This window comes from Myotis brandtii, unplaced genomic scaffold (assembly GCF_000412655.1).
Source record: "Myotis brandtii unplaced genomic scaffold, ASM41265v1 scaffold123, whole genome shotgun sequence".
In the NCBI taxonomy this organism is placed as follows: Eukaryota; Metazoa; Chordata; class Mammalia; order Chiroptera; family Vespertilionidae; genus Myotis; species Myotis brandtii.
In genome coordinates this window covers 18,240,757-18,259,673 of record NW_005354291.1, presented here as the reverse complement: position 1 = coordinate 18,259,673, position 18,917 = coordinate 18,240,757, and the positions used below count along the sequence as shown (strand labels likewise).

Genomic DNA, 18,917 nt, shown 5'->3' with positions numbered 1-18,917 from the left:
GGGGAGAGGGAGGAGGGGAGGGGGAAGTGGGGGGCGAAGGAGTGGGGAGGGGAGAGGCCCGGGCTGTCCAGCCGCGCCCACCGGGTCTGTGATACCAGCACATCCCCCTCCCCCCCATAGTAGTAGAGAGTTCAGGCGACTCCCTTTTAAATGAAAGGTTCAATGTCAAAGGATCCTTAAGGACTGGAAGAAAAGGAATTACAGTATTTAGTCACGGTACTTAATTTAAGAAAATGTGTTTCTTTTAAGTTAGTTCCTTCCTCACATTGTGTTCGCAATCCTGCAGCACCGTTAGATGTCTGTGTTGCGTGCATTTTTTTTCTTGTTTTAAAATTTATCTTCCTTTTAACAAATAGAATTAAAACACACACACATTAGTGGCCCCAGGCGGGTTGGACAATAAATCTGAATGACAGATCCATGTGTGAAATCACTTAAATACACACTTTGCTTGCTCTCTACCACCTAAAGCCGAGGATGCTCGCCTCTGCTGTGAGGACTCCCAGGCCATGTGGTAAGGTGTTTAAAATATACAAAAGGTGAAAACAACAGTAACTTACTTTAGAAGCTCACGCTGCCTAAAGGTTGAATTAAATTCTACTATAATATTCTATTAAATCTCAGTCTTCTTCAAAATACGAATATAACTACTCTTGGTATTTACAATTGATGATTCGTATAATCAGTTATCTAGGCCATATATACAGGGTGGGTAAAAGAAGGTTTAGAGTCGTGAGTACAGAAAGAGAGCTTATTCCTGTATTATATTTATTAATTGTTGTATTATTTTCTGTACGAACAACGGTAAACCTACTTTTGCCCCACCCTGTATTACCTAGTGAGGTAGAGCACGCTGAGTAATAGCTGATGTATCACCATAATCCACTGAAACCCAGGACAGTGCTAGGTGCTTTAAAAATCCTCTAAACCTAAGGAATCCATAACTTGAAAAATACAATTTAAAAAAACAGCAAAACAATAATATTTTCATATAAAAGGTAACTGATAAATTTCAGCACCAACACAGATGTTCATTACAGAAAATGATAAAAAAAAATTATTCTAACTAAAGGAAAACATATATGGTGGGAACTGGGATCCTTATAAATGCATAAAATTAAGAATGATTAAATATCTGGTTAAATGCAAAAGATTAGATTTATCATTTTGAATTTTCCCTCCTAATTAGTTTATGAACCATAAATATGTGTACAATGTATACTTCTATGTAGGTATATGGCATTAGACTGGATGGTGGTTGCATAAATGTGTTCACTTTAGGAAAACCCATTGAGCTGTGTACTATGATTTGTGCACTTTTGACAGAGACATATTTCATTAAGCAGTAAAAAAAAAAAGTGCAATATATTTAGGTCACTTGCCACAGCTTTAACTTTCTAGGTTTTCCTAAAGATTCAACTTAAAACTCTTAAAAAGTGTATATATTAAATAAAATAATCTATTTAATACTTAAAACATGAAAGTCTTTTTTCCCTAAAGTTTGTGTTGTTTTATTTTTATTTTTTGAAATATATTTGCTTGTTTGTTTCATTGTAGTTGCCCTAATTTTAAACACCCAAATAGCCTACCCTCCATCATGGGATTTTTTTCCCCCTAGAATCAATTATCTACTTCCCTTTGCCAAATTCACTCTTTTTTTATTTTAATTTAAATTCTGTATTGTTTAAAGCAGGGGTCCTCAAACTACATGCAAATACAAATATTGTATTTGTTCCCGTTTTGTTTTTTTACTTCAAAATAAGGTATGTGCAGTGTGCATAAGAATTGTTCATAGTTTTTTTTTTTAAACTATAATCCGGCCCTCCAACAGTCTGAGGGACAGTGAACTGGCCCCCTGTTTAAAAAGTTTGAGGACCCCTGGAAACTTTAAAGTATTGCATGAGTTTCCTTTTTCCCCCATTGACCTCTCCCTGGCTGCTCCCACCCCCCAGCACATGCCCTCACCCGCCCCCCTACTGTTTGTGTCCATTGGTTATGCTTATATGCATGCATACAAGTCCTTTGGTTGATCTCTTACCACCATCACCACCACCCCACCCCCCCGTCAAATTCACTCTTAAGAAACCCTGATTTTTTTTTCAAAAGAAATTAAGGATTAAATAAGATGTGAGTTCTAATTAGGATATTGAAATTAATCCTAACTAAATTTCCTTAAAAGTGAAAAACTGTTGTGTTTGGGAACACACCCCAGCTGGGAGGGTTTAGCAATAAAAGTAAACAATTCTAGTGATTTTTCCATTTCTTTGCTTTAAGTTGCCTTAACACAACAACAACAAAAAGCCCAGGTTAAGTGTTCGCTCAGCCTAAATTGAGAGGAGGGAACCTCTCAGTCTTTCTTCCATTGATAGAGCTTAATTAATAACGGAGGTCATTGATTAGAGGAAATACACATTAGATGTCACACATTAAAATACCCTCATGTAATGATTTTTAAAAATTGACAGAAGTTAAACTTTGAGGTACAACATTTTTACTGTAGGTACTTCTTTTCCTTGAAAAACAATAATGTGTCCCTTTTATTTTCTTCTACAGATTCTTATGCCAAACATCAAAGTGGTACTCCATAGTTCTAGTCTTTCAGGATTCCCTAAATCCATCTATATTTACTTTATTCAAAACCTTTCATGATTTGCTAGTTAATATAATCTTAGCCTCATCTGGGATTCTTATAATCCCCCGATCAGGTTACAAGCTTTTCTCTGAAACTTGTCCAGTTCCATTACATTATTCGTGAAGCATGTCAACCAAAGCTGCAGGAAGTGTGCACTAGGGTTGCTTTAGAGGGGTGGGCCAGCTATTCTATTTGATTTCCAGAGCTTCTGATGGGGCTTGGCGTTGAAGCAGCCTTTTTTTTTTTTTTTATCACAGCTAACAAATTATTCTACTGACCACAGAAAACGTCGACAGAAATCCCTACATTTCATTTCTAGGTTATAACACAAAGGTTAGAAGTTATCATTTAACAAGGATATTTAAAGGCAATTTCTCCTAAATTTGCCTTACTCTTCCCATATTCTGCTATTATTCAGCCAACTCACAGTTTTCTAAGAGTTCTGGGTGTTAATGCTATGGGCCTATAGTTTAAACTATGGGAATGTTTAATGTCATCTGAAAAATATGGATAGTTCTCTATTACCTCTTTCCAGGGGATTTATTTTTTTAAAAAATGCTAAGCAAGATCAGTGCTGACATCTAACTCTGAGGAAGGTAATTCTTCAGCATTTATCCCATTGATCCTGCTCTTCGGTCTATATTTCTAAGTCAATCTCTTATCTAGTGCTATCCTGGTAAATGTTTAATCAGTTTTGTCTGGGGGTAGGAGACAAGATTGATTTGCAATGTGTAGTGTTTGCCAGTTTCCAAGATGCAAATACTTCTACAATGGCCAATTCAACAAGTGGTCAACCAACTTGCAAAATTTATGTCAACTGGTTTGCAAAATTCCTGGACATATAACAACTGCCCTGTATAAGCTGACTTCAGCATACTACTACTTTCATCTCTTATAATACGCTGCCACCAAACCATATGAGGACAGAGTGTGAGGAATCATTTATGTTAAGCCTTCCTAAAAATAGAGGGATGGCATCTACTAATTTTTCCACTGTCCAGTCTAAATATTTTTCAACCCTTGAAACAACTTCGATGATTTATTCATATAATTCTGGAAAGAAATGAAGAGTGGATTAGATGGAATTTCCCCTTCCTGAAACTGTTTTTGCCTTGTGACGAAGCGGTGCACTTACTGAGATTTTCAAGTATTCTACCCTACAACACAGGTTTCACTAGCTAGTCCGACGTAGGAGTTACTAAGCTCACCCGTCTGGGGTGCCCAATGTCACACGGCACTCCTAATGAATGGAAATCACTACACCTATTGGATAAAAGTTAAAAGAAGACATAAACCTAAACTTCTTTCCTACTAGGTCAAAGTCCCAGTTGCAGACCTATAATTTGGTGGCTAACAATTGCTACTGCCACCACGACTAAATCCTGTCACTCAGGACACTGCCAGCCGCTTTAGGCGGCCAAATCTAAGCTTGGAGTGGGAGAGAGTGACAGCTTCCTCCCTAAGAGCACAAATGCCATGAACAGGAGCCTGGGTGTTCGCTTTGCCCAGCTGCTGCCAGGTGCTGGGCCCATTTCAAGACACCAGCAGTTAGGAAGAGAAGGGCTAGGAAGAGTCCAGGGTGTGATGGTTGATCACAGCAGTGGTGGCCCTGGAAGCAAGGAGGTGGTGGCCAGGTACAAGGAGGTGAAGGTCCCTGTACTTGCCACCCTTGTTCCTGAACTTAGCCATGGAGATCCAGCAAATTACTGACATTTCCTTGAGTCATGGAAATTGCTGTCTCAGAAAACCCTTTCTTAGTGGGAAGGAAATGAAATTGAATAATTATGACTTAGTAACTGTCCACAGAGGGTTTTTAGAAATACAGGTTTACATTCCAGGTACAATGCTCAGATGAAACAACACAAATTCATAGGTCATCTAAAGCAGCATTTTTAGCTAATTATGTTCTTTCTACTTACCGTTGTCAGATTTATTAAAAAGCAGGAAACCGCCTTTTCTCCCTTCCTCTGATGGAGGTGCTAGAGGGCAATTTTTAAACTTAGAAGGCTATTTTAATACAATAGGTTCTAACAATCAGGTAAAAGAATACATAACTCAGAAACTAAAAACTGATGTGCAAAACATTTTAAACGTTAAGTTCGTTTTATTTTTAATTAGATTATCTACTGGTTTTTAAAAACTTTGTACTACCCTAAAACTTGGGTACATTTTGTGAAAGGCAGTAGTTTACTTACAAAAAGAATAACTACTGAAAAACAGTTTTACTATATCTTATCATTTCACCTGGAATTCTATATATGTAGCTAGTGTTTACTTTAAAAAACTACTCTGTAGCAATTGCAACCGGATGTTTCCTATGCCTTTTATTTGGACAATTCTGAGAGATTTTAGTTTTAACATGAAAATATAAACAGATCAAGGAGAACTTTGGTTAAGAAAAAAATTACAACTTTGGACACTTTAGTTATATTAAGCATCAGCAGGACAGAAAACCACATTCCACAAATATTAGCACAGGAAACAAACCTGTAGGACAGGCTTTTCTTTCCTATTGTTCTCATATTTTTATGTGATTTATTTCCTGAGTTTTCCTTCTGCTGCTTGCTCAGGCTAAAAGGATTAACAAAATACCTTGGCCCTGCCTTTGTGTAGAGGGCGTGCTGTGCCTCACGTGTGCGTATTTACTGATTGAGCTGGACAGTTGGAAGATTTACTCTGGCAAATAAAGACCTCAGGGGGTGGTGCTGGAATTTCCTTTTGCAAAAACTGCCCCCCCACCCCGCACCCCAGGAGAAAAAGTGTGCAATGCGCTGCGCATCATTTCATAAGAAAAACAAATTACTCACCCACTGTACATAAAACTCTGACAACTGTTATAAGATTAATAATCTTTACTGACCAAAAATCTATAAAGAACAGTCCTTAAAGACATCTTGAATAATTACTGCCTAATTTACAGAAAATAATTGCATTAAATAAGGTCCAAATCCCTGTTTCTTTAACCATCGTATCCCTCCCTAAAATATAACAAAACGTTGAGCACACAGAGGGCATTTAATATATAAGTGGTAAATAAAAGAATAAGGATTTGGGTTATCTCTTTAATTATAGCAATTCGAGGTATGAATTGGAAAAAAGTCCCTTAGGAATATATGAATGATTTTGGTAATAGTAGGTGAACTCCATTGCAAGATAATATCAAGTCCCACAGATTTCCTTTTACATGCCATTTTATTAATAATCACCGAGACATTCAACATAATTCAAAGAGGGCCTCCCATGAGGACCAGCACCTCTAGTGCATGGCCATGAAGATAAGTGAGGTACAGACCCCCTCGCTCTGGTGGGATTCATAGTATATACAGGTCAGGGCAAAAGTAGGTTTACAGTTATTTGTAATGGGAAATAATGCAATAATTAATAATACAAGTATAAACTCTGTGTTTCACGTACTCACAACTGTAAACCTCCTTTTGCCCCACCCTGCACAGTAGTCCCCCCTTGTGCACGGAGGATATGATCCAAGATCCCTAAGTGGATTCCTCAGACTGAAGAGGACCCTATATATACTAGGCTTTTTCCTATATAGACATACTTATAATAAAGTTTAAGTTATAAATAAGGCACAGTAAGAGATTAGCAATAAGAACTAATAATCAAATAGAAGAATTATAACAATGTACTATAATAGAAGTTATGCGGATGGCTTTGGGACCATTATTAAATAAAATAAAGGTTACTCGAACACAAGCACTGGGATTCTGCCCCAGTCAATCTGATAACCAAGAGGCCTACTCCGTGATTAACAGGCAGGGCGTGCATACAGCCTGGATACACTGGACAAAGGATGACTCATGTCCTGGGCAGGACGGAGTGAGACAACACGAGACTTCATCACGCTATCAGAATGGCAGTAATGCAAAATTTATGAATTGTTTATTTTTGGAACTTTCCATTTAATATTTTTAGACCACAGTTGACCGTGGGTAACTGAAATTGCGGAAAGAGAAACCACGGATAAGGGAGACTACTATACATGAGGAGGGTGGGTGTTGGGACTTACAGGTAAATGATTACAATAGTGAGTACTGGTAGAGCTGTGTTCTACCAAGAGTTAAGGATGAACCATGGGCTTCTAGAGGGAAGGCTCTGAATTTTATTAACTGCTAAATCCAAATCTTTCCAATACAGAGTCAGCAATTCTTTCTGAAGTTACCTCAAAATCATGAAGCACTTCTTAAATCAAAGAAAGATTAAATTCTGATAGTATGCTGTTAGTATTAACTGTATTTATTTATTGCTTATAGCTTTTTGAGGAATAATTTCAAAACCCTAACATCTACCCATTTCAAGGAAACAGTTCAATAAATATTGGTAAATATGTAGTACAACCACGACCACAATGAAGTTTTAGAAAACTTTGAGAACCTTAAAGAGTTCCATCATGGTTAATCCCTGTTCCACCCCTGGCATTGGGCAACTACTGACCTGCTTTCCATCCCTATAGTTTTGACTTTCCTAAAATTTCATATAAGTGGAATAACACATATGCAGTTTTTTTATACCTGCTGCTTTCACTTAATATATTTGTACGTATCAGTATTTTGTTCCTTTTTGTTCTGAGTAGTGTTCCATTATATGGCTATCCCAAAGTTTATTTATCCATTTACCAGTTTATGGGCATTTGGGTTACAACTGTATTTCATTGTATTCATATTCTATGAAAATACATAGGGTCTTTATTATATATGCATGATAGTTCTATATAAATAAGAATTCATTTATTGGTTCATCATTCAACTAACAAATATTTATTATGCATATCCTTTGCAAAAGGCTCTGTTCTATATACTTGAGATATAGAATTAAACAAATAGCAAAAATATCTACACTGCATTTTTTAATGGAAAAAGTTATTGGAATGTAGTTGAAGACAATTCAAGATGAAGAACAGAACTACCTGGTAGTTATAAGAACTGAAACATCACTAGTAGGAAGGCAAATTTAAAGCTTACTATTTTGCCTTCAGGGAAAAATACAAATGCATTTTAGTGTTATTTAAACCACTTCCATTATTAAATAGCTCAGCATTCTATAACTAAAAACAGATGAAAAACTCATATCCACTATTTATTTTTGTTTCCTTTAGAATAAATACCTCTCTATAAAAATATTTTTTAATTCATAGCACAATGGTGTCTTTAAAACTTCAAATGGTATCTTAAGGGAATCACAAAAAAAATCAGTAGTTTCTCATATTTAACAGTCTTAACTTCAACTGTTCTTTATTTTTATGCTTCTGGTATTTAACACAGGGGGAAAAAGCAGCTATAAGGTTTGTCCCTAAAAACATATTTATTTTATTAGAACTTAAATCTGAATTTAAGACATGTCTCCAAGTAAAACAACCCTCTAGAGAAAGTTGTACAGATTGAAGAGACCTTATAATATAAAATGGATTTCAGTAACTACAAATCACTTCTCAATTAAGGAAAGTTGACACATTCTCCAAATAGGTGAAAAAGGTGGGAGCCCAGAAGGAGGGTGAGGCAACTTGCAGGTGTTCAGACTTAATCTTTCATCAAAACGAGATTTATTCAGGAGAAATCACACAATAAGAAGTACACATACAAAACAGGCTTGGAATACTGCCACGTTAAATCCACACACCACTCTCCAAGCAAGGAGGCTTTTTTGCTAACGAGTTTTCATTCCCCAACTTCTCTAAGCAGAGGACTTTCAATTATGAGAAGGCACAAAGGAAATTTTTACAAGTTACAGAGGGGTCCAATATATAGTAAGAAGCAATCTTCACCTGATATATATATATTTAGCAGAAAATGCTGTGGATTTTTCTGTGCTATAAACATTCCAAAATCCACATAAAGTCCCAAAGAATTCCCCGTTTCTTCAGATTATTTTACTTCTTCTTTATAGGTGGTATATACAGTACTGTCTTGTGAACCAGTAACACAAACAATGATTTGCTTCTGTGAACCAGTGCCAAAAATAATATTCAGCTACATTTATTAATAAAATAGTCAACCTTCATATACATTTCTCACTTGAGTCTGTGATTTTAGGGTGATATTTTTTGCTTTGTTTTCAAGTTAAATGTTACCCTATTTCACCTGGAGTTTTTCATTTCACGCAACAGCACTATGGATATTTAGGTGTACTCCATTATTTATGTCCATATAGAAATAGCTAATACCCTACTCTGAAAATTAAAATTACTATCTGAACAGTGAAACTTTGTTCCCAGCTGGCCAACACAGCAGATACTAAAAATTCATGGCATTTCCCCCCATCGTCTATCTAGATTTACCCTAAAGCCTTGGTTCTCCAACCTCTGTTCGTCTCCCTCTTTTATTAACATCTAGAGGACTCATCCTTCCTCAGGTTTTATTTTCTATGTCTACTTGGGTTGATTGATTCTCAGTATCTGGCCTCCAATTCTCCTATATTTTATGTTTTCAAAGACATGTAGGCTTAGATGTCAAATCTCCCAGGACCTACATATATATATTTCCACAGAAACGTCCACCATGGAATTTATCCCAAGGCTGTCTCCTCACACATCTCCTGCACTGGACTGAGTGTCATTGGAAGCCATTCTTGTTTACCAGTATAAGCCAGCACAGAGCCAGCACATGGGTAAGTGCTCATTTAAGCAAGTATTTTACATATAAATGATGAATTCATCTGATCTGTATCAATGCACTCTTTAGATCTGTGGATACCAGGAGAAATAGGAAAAGGAAATTGAGGATGCAGTAAAAGTACAGTGGGGTTCACTGTTAGGCCTAGCAGTAAGCAATAGTGTCAACAGAATACCATTTACTAATGAGTACTTACATTTTTAAATTCAGTAATGGAGAAAGCATATAATCTGAATATTACCATCATCTACTGATTATATACATTTATATTTTCAATCCCCCCAGTTAAAGCTTTGTTCAATTTCTCCACATCTTATTAAAAACTGATTTGGTTAAAATATAACAGTGTTTAGCAAAATAATCTCCAGGTTCATTCATGCTGTCGCAAAAGGTAAGAGTTCCTTTTTTTATCTACTCCTCTACTGATGGGCACTTGGGCTGTTTCCAGATCTTGGCTATGGTAAATAATGCTGCTATGAACATAGGATGTCGAAGATTATGTATTATGCTAAGTGAAATAAGCCAGACAAAGACAAATGTAATATGATCTCACTTATATTTAGAATCTAATGAACAAATAAAGTGACAAACAAAATGGAACCAGAGGCATGGATACATGGAACAGACTGACCCAGGTCAGAGGGGAGTAGAATTGGTGGTGGGGGGGAGAGGGGTTGGATGAAAGAAGATGAAGATACCCAGGTCAGAGGGGAGTAGAATTGGTGGTGGGGGGGGGAGAGGGGTTGGATGAAAGAAGGTGAAGAGATTAGCCAAAGAACATGTATGCATAGCCCATGGAGATAATATGTTGTTTTAAGCTGCTGAGTTTTGGGTAATAGTTATGCTGCAATGGATAACCAATACAGGTAGGAATATAGATTGTTTGAGACAACAGTGTGGTGATGGTCAGAGGGGGCGATGGAGGAAGTTGGGTGGAGGTAGATAAAAGGGAAGGGGTGGGGACATCTGTAATAATGTCAACAATAAAATAAATAAATAAAAGATACTTGCATGTTGAAAAAATATATTAACAGTGCTAAAGTTAAACAGGAATATTCATTAACACACAAACCATAGCACACAGGTTAATGGAGGGAGGGTTCTAGTTTACTCTGCTTTTGCAAGAAGAAGACATTTGACTAAGGTCAGGAATTATTTCAGAACACTGGGGGTGTGGTGGACAGATGCCAAGGTGGGTCCCTGGTATTCACACATTGTGTAAGCCCCTTCCCTTGAGGGTGGATGGGATTTGACTTTCTTCTACTTAACACACTATGGCAAGGAAGTATGTGACTCTGTGCCCATGCTTACATTATGTAAGATTGGAACATCTGTCTTGCTAGGAGACCCTCCTCCTGGCTACAAAGAAACAAGTTGCCATGTTGTAAGCTGGAGAGCGCTTTGAGACAAGGAGCAGAGTATTCTGGCTCAAGACCAGCAAGAAACAGGCCTGCAGTCTGACTTTCTGCAAGGAATGGAATGCTGCCGGCAGCTGCAGAGCTGGGAAGAATGTCCTTCCCCAGTCAAGCCACAGATGAGACCACAGCCCTGACTGACACCTTAATTGCAGCTTTGTGACACCCTGAGACTCTAAGCAAGGACCCCATTAAGCCCCTGACACACAAACACTGAGAGATAATATGTTGTTTTAAGCTCCTGAGTTTTGGGTAATAGTTATGCTGCAATAGATAACCAATACAGGTAGGAATACAGATTGTTTGAGAGGAAGCAGATATACGAGAAGTTTAATTTGAATTGAGGGAGAAGTGTAGCATGGAATGGAAAGAAAAGACCTTAGCAGTTGGGAGAAAGCCAGATGGTTAAGTCCACACTCTCCCCTCTGATGAGTTCAAAGAGGGGCAGAGCCTGAAAAATGGACTATGGACAATAGTTGAGAAGAAATGTAGGTTGTATATCAAAATACATGGCTTTTGTGAATCTATATCATTATTCACTCAAAAATATTATACTGCCATAGCTGAACTGTCCACACCCACCCAGCATATCTGAATTACAGAAGCAATTCTTAGGAAGTCACTTAAGTCAGTTAGAGCTCAAAGGGTGAGCCTAAGCTCCAACGACCATGACTGTGATCCATTCTCAACCCTCCAACAATGATCTGAACCCATGTCTGCAACTCTTAGCCAGCCGTGGATGCCTACTGTGTAGTGTGATGTCTAGGAGTATAATAATAACAGTGTAATGCACATATATATCATTCTATCTAGTTACTATACCAAAATTTTAAAAATAGGATGGAAAGCACAAGAGTGAAACTGTTTTTATTATCTATCTATCTATCTATCTATCTATCTATCTATCTATCTATCTCCTGTCTCCTACTATTAGAATTCTATCTCCATGAAGAAAACTATTTTTTGTCAATACATTATCCCCTTATATGCTGGTGGCAATCAATAAATGCTTGTTGAATGAATGAAGCAGCCCCATCTTTCCCTATCAGCTCCTCATTTGTAAGATGGGGGTGATAATTATAGTATCTACCTAAATTAATTGAAAGGATTGAAACACATGTGACATGGTTAGCACACAGCCTTGCATATAGTAACTGATCGGTACTATTAAAGCATATTATCTAAATATAGTTTATTGAAGGAATCTGGTAGGAAAAAGAATCTGAGCACTGTAATTCATTTTCTTTTTTTTTTTTCTTTTTCTGTTACTGTAATTCATTTTCAAGTATAGAAGAATCTTACCATTAAAGAGGTTCAATTTCAGATTAAGTTCACACTTAAGTTTAACCTGAACTTCAAGAATTCAAAGTTGTTTTGAAATAAATTTTGATGTGGCAGTACATCTCCCAAAATAACAAAGGATTTAAAGTGAACGGGTTAAATGTGATTTTTGCTATAACAATGCATATGAAATGGTGCCTTTTTATATCATAAATTCAGAATCTATCTAGTCTAAACTCCAATCGAAGCAGAAATCTCTTCTGACATTTCCATCCACATGGTTGGGAAACTTTTCAAGTCTTTCCCATAATTAAAAAGACTAGACACCAAGTGTTGGTGAGAACATATAGCAACTGGGACTTTCATTCATTGTTGGAGGGGTGTAAAATGGTAAATCTGGAATTTGGTCTGGCAGTTTATATTAGGTTAAACACACTTATCCAATGATTTAGAAATTCTATTTCTAGGCATTTATCCAAGAGAAATGAAAACATATATCCATAAAAAAAGACCAGTTCAAGAATGTTCATAGCAGTTTTATTCATAATAGCCAAATATCCATCAACAGGAGGGTGGATAAAATATACTGTGTTATATCCATCACTGGAACTCAGCAATGAAACTCTATGACGTGCTGCCCCAAACCCTCTCACAACTTCAGGACATATTCCCATTCTCCTGGGGGTGCTGCTGAAAGACCGCCCTTAGCAGTCAGCCCTTTCAGGGAGAAGCATCCCACATTCAAGGCCTGATCACTACAGAGTGGGCAGAACTTGCCATCTATCTCCAGCGCTCCCACTGACAAGAGAAATTCCACCAGGGAACAACCCATTCACCAATGGGCCGAGAGCACCCACTGGCATCCGCTGAGGCTGGTGTTGGGCTGCCTCACAGCTCCACTTTCCCTCTGCTCACCCCTGCTTCTTTTGCCTCTTTCAAAGCAATAAGTCCCAAGCGGCCTCCTTAATAAATGCCCTGCACGCTACTCTTTGTCTCTTTCTGGGGAATCCAACCTGTGAGAAACTACTGATAAACTCAACAAAATGGATGACCCCCAAGACCATTTTACAGAGTGAAAGAAACTAGACACAAAAGAGTATATCCTGCATGATTCCATCGATAGAGTTCTAGGACTGGGCACACTAATGGATGGTGAAAGAAGTCAGAACAGAGTTTGCCGCTTGGTGGGGACTAACTGGGAGGGGCCAGGAAGGAAATTTTTGTGGGGAAGGGAATTTTCTATGGCTTGATCAATTTTGTGGGCATGTGAATATTCTATATCCTGGGTTGAATGGGTGCGTGCAATTGTCAAAACTCACTGAATTGTTTTCTTAAAATTGTGCACTTCACTGTATGTATATTATAATACCCTCCGCCCCCCCTCCCCAATATAAAAAAAAAACAACCACTTCAACCTTGGTTCAGATGGAATCTGTGATCATTTAACATTCAAAACATTGAACATTTCCCTCTGGCCAATCAAGTCTCTGTTCATGTGGAACCTGCCAGTTAGTTTTTTTAACCTAAGTTTTGAAATTAACATGTCTGTTGTGCTCATCTTTTTGTGGATTACAAAACTGAGACATGGTCTTTCTATTTGAGTCATTCATTTGAAATGCTTTGCTAGTCGGTTATTGCTAAAGAAATCATGAAATTTCTACTTCTATTATGACATCTATTTATTAATCAAAACATTGGGTATAATAGTCATTCAATTACAGATTCATCTACCTAGATCAGTGATGGCGAACCTATGACACACGTGTCAGAGGTGACACGCGAACTCATTTTTTTGGTTGATTTTTCTTTGTTAAATGGCATTCAAATATATAAAATAAATATCAAAAATATAAGTCTTTGTTTTACTATGGTTGCAAATATCAAAAATTTCTATATGTGACACGGTACCAGAGTTAAGTTAGGGTTTTTCAAAATGCTGACACGCCGAGCTCAAAAGGTTCGCCATCACTGACCTAGATGCTTCTTTAGTACTGATCATTAAGAGAATTATAGATCAGATTATGAAATCATAAAATCATAGATTTTTCTCTCCTGCTTTGGGAAACTTGCCCATCACAACTTTTAAGGGAGAAGAAGGAGACTGTTGCTGGCAACACCTGGTGCTTTTCTATTGTCTGCCAGGAGTTTCTGGCCTAAATCTTCCTGGAAATAACATCCTGAGATGGGGCTGGGTGCTGTGCCTGCCCAGGGCTCATGAATTACCTACCCTACTTAGACTGGCTGCTGAAAAGCAACTGAATTTCACAGTGCCATGAAACTATTATAAAACACGTGTGCGTGAGCGTGCGTGTGTACACACACACACACACACACACACACACACTTTGTCTACCAGCGTAGACAAACAGTCCAGGTGTGACGGCCCAGGGTTAGCTCCAGGTAGGCATTCAGCCTTATTTCAGCCACTGGGTGTGAATATCACTGTTGCTGGTAAAACCACCATCAGCTCTGATTACCTCACAATAAACTTTCTGTTTATACACTCATTGTGAGGGCTGCTCACCTTTATCAGCAGGAATTAGCAACCCACTTGGATTCCCGAAACTCTGAACTTTGTAATAAGAACTAAAACCTGACCCAGCTTAGAGGGAATCTCTGCTGGGGAAACAAAAGCAACGCACACATGTGTACTCACAACACTGACAGGCAAATCATACGTCCCACAGGGGAAACACAGCTGCGGTCACTGTGAAGAGGTTTTTATCTGAGAAGTGCTGGCTCAAATGCCCTTTGGCTGAACCAATCCAGCAGGTATGGAAAAGAAGCAGGTGCTCCAGTATCTCCTTTGGCTCAAGGCTGCTAGCTGTTACAGTTAGCTAAAGTGCCTTTTCCTTGAAAGAACTTTAAAAAAATTTTTTTATTGGGGATTTTTACATTTAATCACACACAAAACGTCCAACAAACTCACCTGTGCTGAATAAATACTAGTACATGAGCCTACCAGGTGGTGGTTTTCACTCCTTTCTGGTCAAACATTCTGAGGGTCACTAGTAAACTCTTGACCCCACAAACACACACACACACACACACACACACACACACACACACACACACACACACACACCCCTCCTTAGGTATGCACGAGAATCAACAAAGTCTACCAACATTTATTTGAAAGTCAAGGCAACAACCTCCTTCTTGCACTTCTTAAATGTTTTCTGACTCAGGCCCATTTCACACTCTCCTTACCCCTCGTTCTCCTTGGGTGTGAATGTTACTGTTTACAAACATACACACAAAAAGGAAGGAAAAAAGGAAGGAAAAGCTGTGACTTTGGATGGTGGTTGGTTGAGTGTGGGCCATCCAAAGTCAACAGCTCAGTAGCCATGAGGGGAGGCAAGATCGAGTAGGCTTTATTTAGCCACATAGGCACCCACGTACATGCAGGCACACACACATCTACACGCACATGCACACGCACCTGTTCTGGCCGGAGAAGCATGATCCCCAGTCTGCCTACCTCAGAAAAGTGAGGAACTGGACGGTGTACTCTGCTGCTGGCCAGCGTGCCACATTTAGGAGATTAGTGCTTCAGAGCACTGGAAAACTCCACCAGCCCTTCACTCCTTTCCACAGGTTAGATTGTGCTCAGTCTTGGTGAGCGACTTCGGATTGCCCCACCACTCTGTGTCGCTTGTCTTTCCTTACTTACCCGGCTCCTCACAGCCTCCCTCTCAATTAGCCCTGCCTTGCTTTTCTGTGCCTCATCTTCCTACCCGCTACAGCAGTGATCGGCAAACTGCGGCTCGAGAGCCACATGCAGCTCTTTGGCCCCTTGAGTGTGGCTCTTCCACAAAATACCACGTGTGGGCGTGCGTACAGTGCGATTGAAACTTCGTGGCCCATGCGCAGAAGTCGGTATTTTGTGGAAGAGCCACACTCAAGGGGCCAAAGAGCCGCATGTGGCTCGCGAGCCGCAGTTTGCCGACCACTGCCCTACAGTTATTCCCAATTTATAGATGATCAGATCCATTTATTATCCTGTTGTCCTTTGGATTTAATTCATTTGAGAACTCTATCTAGAATTAGGATGAACACTTACTAATTAATAAGGCAAATTGGTGGCTAGCTGAGCTCTCAGGGAGGTGCAGACGAGGCTATAGTAGTCTTCCCCCATCTCAAAATACTACCAGTCACCGGTCCTGCGTTCCCCAGATAATATGTGGGAGATGCCTGGAAGAATTTGCAGCTAACAACCCAGCTCTTAATCGGACATTGTCCTTATTGTTCCACTGTTCTGTGGTAAGATTTGCCGATGTCCCCAGTTAGTCATAACTCCCCTAGCCCTGAATTCTCAAAACAGACACCAAATGCAGCGCTCACCAGCACCCCCACTGCTGTGTGCTCTCTGGGCCACCACATCTCCCTGGGGCAAGGCAGCATCCTAACTGCACTCCCTATTTCAGCGGAGGCCCTCTCCCCCGTTCTCCTTAAGGCCAGGGTCAGTGAGACTCAGGCCCTCCCCAAAGCCCAGTCTTCCATTAGGTTCCCATCAAACATTTAAATTAAAAATTGTAAATCCTTACCATGGCCTGCAGAGCCTCCCTGAACTGCCCTGGCTGGCTCTCTGTCCTCATTTCCCTTCATGCTCTCCTTTATCCGCCCCCCCTTCTCCAGCCGCACTGGCCTACCTTGTGGTCCTCAAACACAGCATATTCCCGCCTCAGGGCTTTTGCACTTGTTCTTCCATCTGGGTTGAGAGCTCTTCTCCCCAAATATCTGCAGGGCTTTCTCCTCCCTTGTCTCATCCAAGGTCTCCCCTCAGCTAACAAATTCTCAGGGAGACCATCCCTACCCCTATATTCAGTGTCCTTCTCAGGAATCTCTGTCTCTCTATTTCCCTTTATTTTTCCCATATCACTTAACTAATATTAAGCATTTATTCATTTCAATCAAATGGACACGCAGGAAGGCAGAGGCCTAGAGACGGTACTAGGGCCTAGCACTATGTAGGTGTGAATGAATGAACACATATTAGATTGTTCCCACTGACTGCAGGAATTTTGAAAGAAAAAAAGGTTCATAGTAGGGTTTGGAGTTGGGTTGCTCTAGGTTTGAATCTTGCTGTTATGTATTAGCTGCGTGAACTCATCAAGTTTTAAAACCTCTCTGAATCTCAGTTTCTCATCTGAAAAATAGAGGTAATATCACCTGCATGAGAGAAATGAGTGTAAAGTGCACGTTACAACACACATCACTTAGTCCTGGTTCAGTAAGTTGCAGTATTTCCGGTTATCAGTGTCACCAGCAGCCAGCCACCACAGAACATTCTACATTTTAATGGGGACCTAAAATAATTCTGTGGGTTTTCTTTTGTGTGTGTGTGTTTTTAACTCCTTAGAAAAATGTAATTAGTGACAGCAAGATAAAGATTCAATCTTTAAAGCCTTGCTAAAAACACATTTTAAAATTCTTAAGAAGCAAGCCCTACCCCTACTGTAGGCACTTAAGAAACGTTGACAATAGAGAATAATCATCATCACAAGACTGTTATTTTAGCACAGACATTACAAAGAGTAGGAACATGTTGTTTGCTGTTCCGAAAGTAAGCTCTGGCTTATAGTTAGCATGCTGAGCATAACTTCATGTCAAGAGACAATAAGGCTTTGCCTGCAAAATTTTTCAGGCTCTTCAGAGATTAGTGCTTGGGGGAAAATTCCTTGCGAGGTATGTGGAGCAGCCTCAAATCCTCCCATATTCTTGGTTAAATTTAAAGCTGAGGTCGGAGTGCATCTGCCCTTCTTGACATTTCAAGAAAAGTGGAATTCTGACTTTCCTACTAGTTCCATGAACACAGGAAAGGGAGCTGGGGTTCGACGATAAATCATGCAAAATGGGACACATTTTCAGTGGTATTGGAAGGATTAGGTTACGTCTAAGAAGTGACTGTATTATATTAAAATACATGCATGTGTGTTGGCATGTGTCTGCCACATAAAGTTAATTAGATCTCAAAGGTCTGCCACTCATTATACTACTAGCAAATTTATTTGGAAGCCACTTAACTTAGTTATTTTATTATTAATCCTCACCCAAGGATTCATTTTGTTCCACTGATTTTTAGAGACAGTGGAAGGGAGCAGGAGGCACAAGGGAGGAGTGTATGAGAGAGAGAGCGACATTGATGTGAGAGAGATACATCAATTGGTTGCCTTCCTCACATGCCCCAACCTGGGCAGGGATGGAACCTGCAACCCAGGTACATGTCCTTGACCAGGAATCAAACTCAGGATCCTTCAGTTCACGGGCCAAGGCTTTAACCACTAAAGCAAACTGGCCACGATGTAATTTGGTTATTTTAAATAGTCAATAAAGGATCTATGTTATGATATTAATATTAGATAATGTCTGCTCTATTTAGAGGTTTTAAAATGGCATAGAGTTTTATAATTTAAAAAGAACTATATATTGACATAAACCCTCCAAGAATGGAAATGAAACTATAGATTTAGGGCTCTTGGGAGGACCCCAACTGAGTCTAATCTGTATCTTTCTTGTATTTCACCTATGCCTTCAGACATGTTAGATGCTCATTTAAACACCTGTCAAAGGGCTGCAGAACACACATCTATCTACACTAATAAAAGACAAACATGCAAATTGACCGTACCTTCACTATGCCTTAAGCCACGCCCGCCAGCCAATCAGAGCGACTATATGCAAATTAACCCAACCAAGATGGCGGCTGGCAGCCACGGAGCTGGAGCAAGCAAGAGGCTTGGTTGCCCCAATGATGGAGGAAGCCAAGCTTCCTGCCTGTCACAGCCGGCTCTGAGCTCCACTCAAAGCAACAAAGTTTCAATTATAGAAGGTAAATAAACCCCAGATACCTGCTTTCAGCCAGCTGTGGCCACGGAGCTGGAGCGAGCAGTAAGCTTGGTTGCCCCTGGTGATGGAGGAAGCCAAGCTTCCCTCCCACCTGCCCTGGCCGGCTCTGAGTTCCTC

General features: G+C 39.4%; 1 protein-coding gene across 9 annotated transcripts in view; it reads right to left on the bottom strand.

Annotated features, from left to right (window-relative positions):
- Nucleotides 1-18,917, bottom strand: part of PHACTR2 (phosphatase and actin regulator 2) — a 170,808-nt gene that overhangs the window by 115,702 nt on the left and 36,189 nt on the right. The window contains exon 1 of one of the 9 annotated variants that reach the window (XM_014533900.1): nucleotides 5,120-5,139. The exons of the other annotated variants lie outside the window; for them this stretch is intronic. The gene's annotated coding sequence lies outside the window, so the exon portion shown is untranslated. Of the gene's footprint in view, nucleotides 1-5,119; nucleotides 5,140-18,917 lie in introns of those variants that run through there. 9 annotated transcript variants of the gene reach the window in all.